The sequence below is a fragment of the Lactuca virosa genome, chromosome 5, assembly GCF_052849685.1.
Source record: "Lactuca virosa cultivar CGN04683 chromosome 5, Lactuca_virosa_CGN04683_v6, whole genome shotgun sequence".
Taxonomy (NCBI): domain Eukaryota; kingdom Viridiplantae; phylum Streptophyta; class Magnoliopsida; order Asterales; family Asteraceae; genus Lactuca; species Lactuca virosa.
Genome location: NC_136430.1, coordinates 12,770,302 through 12,775,140, shown reverse-complemented (window position 1 = coordinate 12,775,140; position 4,839 = coordinate 12,770,302). Strand labels below are relative to the sequence as shown.

The 4,839-nt window shown below is 40.3% G+C and overlaps 1 non-coding gene across 1 annotated transcript; it reads right to left on the bottom strand.

Annotated features, from left to right (window-relative positions):
- Nucleotides 1-4,289: 4,289 nt before the first annotated feature.
- On the bottom strand, nt 4,290-4,396 carry LOC145117881 (small nucleolar RNA R71). Its single transcript, XR_013712874.1, has one exon. It is a non-coding gene; the product is annotated as a small nucleolar RNA R71 (small nucleolar RNA).
- Nucleotides 4,397-4,839: the final 443 nt, after the last annotated feature.

Below are 4,839 nucleotides of genomic sequence, written 5' to 3'. Positions count from 1 at the left end.
TTGACTTTCGTTGACTGAAAAAGGTTCGGGTTGTCACAGTTATCATGCCAACATTGATTGACCTCATTTTGAGATGCTCTACGGGAGGAAATGCAGGACCCCGATTTGTTGGGACGAGGTCAGTCAGTGGATTATGGGGAGTACCGAGGTGGTACTCAAGACCACTGAGCTGATTCAGCAGGTTTGGAGAAGGCTCCAGACAGCTCAGAGTCGGCAGAAGAGTTATGTCGACAGGCACCGGTCAGAAATAGAATTCCAGGTGGGAGATATGGTTCTCCTGAAGGTGTCACCATGGAAAGGTATCATCCAGTTCAGGAAGCGGGGCAAGTTGGGCCCCATGTATATTGTTCCTTTCAGGGTTTTGGTTCGGGTGGGTCGAGTTTCTTATCGCTTGGATCTTCCAGATGAACTCAGTCATATTCATAGAACATTCCACATCTCTCAGCTTGGGAAGTGCTTAGAGGATGATTTCGCAGTGGTGCCATTGGAGGATATTCAGGTGGATGACCGCCTGAATTATATTGAGAGACTGGTGGCGATTCTGGATCGGAAGACAAAAACCTTGAGGAACAAGGTTGTCGAGCTGGTAAAGGTGCAATGACAGTACCGTAATGGTTCGGAGTGGACTTGGGAGCCCAAGGATATGATGAGGGAGCACTATCCAGATTTGTTCGGGGCAGCGGACTTCGAGGACGAAGTTTAATTCAAGTGGGGGAGAATTGTAACACTTGAATCCTAGTATGTTTCATTATTGCCCCTTGTGTTGTTTAAAAGTTTCACTTTGGTCATTGGCCAGTACGTGGGGCGTACAAAGTGGTACGCTTAGCGTACAAGCAGAAAAGTCAGTACGTGGGGCGTACCAAGGGGTACGCTTAGTGTACTGATGCGAGGCTTGGTCGTGACTCCATACACGTACATGGGGCATACATGCATGTATGCGGGGCGTACGTGAGAGTTAATGAAACCCTAATTTAGGGTGATGCACCTTATATAACACCTTAAGTCATTAGGGTTGGCCTCTTTACCAGTCCCTAAGCCTCTAAAACCCTAGAAATCATTCATTGGCCTCCATTGTTGTGTTTTGAGCTCATTGTGTGCATCTTGGTGTGTTTTGGTTCATATTCAAGAAGAAGGAGTTTGGTGCAAGGTTGTGGATCAAGGAAGAGCTTGTGGATCCTGATTATCTACTTCATTTCCAGCTTATTTGAGGTAAAAAGCTTGGATCTTGTTCAATAAAAGCTTAGATCTGGTCTATATGAGTTTTGGACCCTTTTTGGTCCCACGAGTGACATCTAGTGGTTTGTCACCACTCCAGGAGCTATGAGTTGCCACTCTTGGTGTTTATGAGGTTCAAAGTCCATAAAGTTGGCATGTTTAGGGTTTAGAATCACCTAGGCATGCGTTTATGTCCATTTTGTGAAAGTAAAGTGCTATATCTTGAAATTGGGTCCTTTTGGGGCGTGCAAAGTCACCAAGTCAGTGACTTTATGGTTCTAGTCGCTTATTAGGGATTAGATATATGATTTGGACTTCTGATCTTAAGCATTAAGTGCTTAATGTGGATTTTGGCTTAACGGATGAGTATGTTGGGCGTACAAGTCTGTATGCACGGCGTACAAGCCATTTAGCGTGTACGCTTAGCGTACAGCTGAGTACACCCCATGTACTCAGTCTAATGGGTTTTGCATTTTGGGCTTCAAGGTTGGGCCGTTCTTTTAGGCTTAGGTGCTTAGGTTCTTGTTGGGCCATCTGAGAGTAAGTGTTTTGGATTAGGAGATTGGGTGGGCTTTAGGGTAAGGCCCATGTAAGGGTTTGGGTCAAATTTGGAAAATTGGGCCAAGTATGGGCCTTGAGCGGTTAAGTTGGATTTGGACCTTTTGGACTTTAGGTTTGAGCCTAAGTCTTGGTCCAAACTAGGTGATATTTCCTTATTTATACATATTTTTAGGCAATATTTATTTACATTTTTTATTAATAATTTGGTTATTTGCATAGAATAATGGTACTTATAAGCTTAAATTATATTTTGCAGCCAAATAGAAGCATTTTCGAAGAAAGGGACTAAAATTGATAAAACATGGAACTTTGGAGGCATGGAGAATGAAAGAAGAAGAAACCCACGAAATCTGCCATATTCACGTCGTGAGGTGTCTAGATTTACGACGTGAGTTGGAGTATTCTAGAAGATTGACATCGCGAAGAAGAGTCCTTAGCCAACACGGAACTCAACTATTCACGTCGTGAAACATATCCATTCACGACGTGAACTTGGAAAAATCAGAAAATATATATATCCTTGTCCATTACGACTTGGGGGAGACTTTTGGCTACTTGGAGGATTCCTGGAGACGATTTTGAGAAGAAGAAAATTCCTGGAATTGGCTATTAGCATCCAAGGAGAAGAGAGTTCATAAATAGTTCAATCGTTTGGTACTTTAATCATATCTATTACTTTGATTCGTTTTAGTTTGATTTTGAGTATGAGTAGCTGAAGTTTGTAACTCCTGTTTAGCTAGATGAAACTTCGACTTATGGTTTAGCTAATTTATTATGGATTTGATTAGTTGGTATTGTGCTTGTGTTTGATTGTTAATACCTAGCATGCTAATATTTGATTCTTTAGTTACTTGAATTAATGTTCTGTGTAGCTTAGTGATAATTAAATTACATGAACTTGACACCTAGTGATTTAGTGAACATTAAATTGCTAGAGCTAGGATCGACCAAATCTTAGGTAAGTAATTGAAGTAATTATATTTAGCTGTGTTAGAGAGAATATGTTATGACCATAATTATGTTTGCCTAATAAATCTTTCATAGCTTATTCATAATCATAACTAGTTCTGTGTTAGATTGTGTGTGACCATGCATAGTTTTACATGAATAAGTTAAATATTGGTAAATTTAGACTTAAATTACTAATATAATATAAAATTAGATAACCAACTTTGATAATCCATAATTGTTAGCTAACCAGAAAGAAGAAGTGGATTCGAACTAAATAGGAGTATTTTTAGTAATTGATCGAATTTCGTGTTAAGAAAATTAAGTTCATCTAAACTTGAAAAATTAGATAAAACCCCCATCCTTGCTAGAAAATTAGGTTAATTTACTAGTAGATAGGTTAATCAGTCAAAACCGTTCCCTGTGATCGACACCCAACTTACCCAACTATTCTATAATTTGACTAGGTACACTGCCTTGGTGAAATTTAGTTTGTTAAGTTAGTTATGTTATAAATATAAAATTAGGTGTAGCTATTTGCACACATCAAGTTTTTGGCGCCGTTGCCGGGGAATGGCTTATTTGATTATTGATTTATTTGCTTTAGGTTGATCGATCCTTTTTGTGGGGTTAAACGTGCAAAAAGTTACTTTTTCAGCTTAGATTTTATTTTCAGTACTAGATTCACGATGTGAGCCTTTAGCTCACGACGTGAATTCAGTGTTTTTCACGTTTTTTTTGTTTTTCTTCTCTGTCAGTTTTTATGCGACAACACGAGGTGGTAACCTTTGCTACGTCGTGGTGGCCAGTCAGTAGGAAATTTTTATTTAGTTTTTGTTCAATTTTACGTTTTTATTTTGTTTATTTTGCAGGAGTTCATGACCAGAGGTTCCAACACACCTTTGGTGCCACCACTTGAAGATCCAGAGTCAGCCCTTCACAAAATGAAGGATAAAAACGTTAAAGAAGATCAAACACCAAAGAAGACACCCTTACAAGAATTCAAGTCTATGTTCTCAAAGAAGTCGGGGAAGAAAACGGGAGAATCGAGTTCATCTTCAAAGGACAAGAGCAAGATAGAAAATTTGGATCCAATTCCTAACCCAAACGAATCTGAATACGAGTCCGAGAACGAGTTTGGACTATATACGAGCGAACCCGAAGACGAGCCAAGAAACGAAATGGCGAACATTGAAGAAATGTCGATGGGAGCCTACAAGAAGCGTATTCGAGAAGATGTTGGTCCGGTATTAGTACAACCCGCGATTCTTGCCACTGCCACATTCGAGTTGAAGGGACGCATCCTTACTACACTAAAGGATATTCCATTTTATGGAAAAGATCATGAGGATGCTTTCAAACATCTATATGAGGTCAATGACATTGCAGACTATTTCAATGTCCCAAATGTTAATAGAGATACTGTCTTGCTAAGGATGCTACCAATTACTTTCAAGGGAGCTGCAAAAGACTGGTTGAAGGCACTTCCACCAGGTACAATCACTACTTGGGATCAAATGCGCGAGCAATTTCTAGACCAATTTTTCCCACCATCCAAGATAGCTAAACTCAAGAAGGCAATAGCCAACTTTGAGCAACAACCGGGGGAGTCACTATACGAGGCATGGGAGCGTTACAAAGGATTGTTAAGGAATTGTCATCAACATGACCTTAATATTCAACAAGAGATGTCTATTTTCTATGATGGGGTCAATGTCATGACGAGGCAACTCCTTGATTCGCAAGGCCCTCTCACGAAGAAGAATCCTAATCAGATCAAGGTGTTGATTGAAGAGTTCGCGAAGCATTCTCGTGAGTACCACAACCTAAGACACGATGGAATAAAAGGCAGTGGAGGTGCACATTCTGAAGAGATGGCTGCTATGATGGCAATGCTCAATAATATGGACAGGAGGTTGGCCCAAATGGACCAATCAGTTCATGCGATTAGAGTTGGTTGTGAGAAATGCAATGGTCCACACTTGACTAGAGATTGCCATTTGGATGAGTATGGGAACAAGAAGACTCAAGTATGCTACTCGAGTGGGGACAAGTATAATGAAGATTGGAGAAAACCAAAGGAGTGGCTGCCATACGATGAGTACAAGAAGCAGA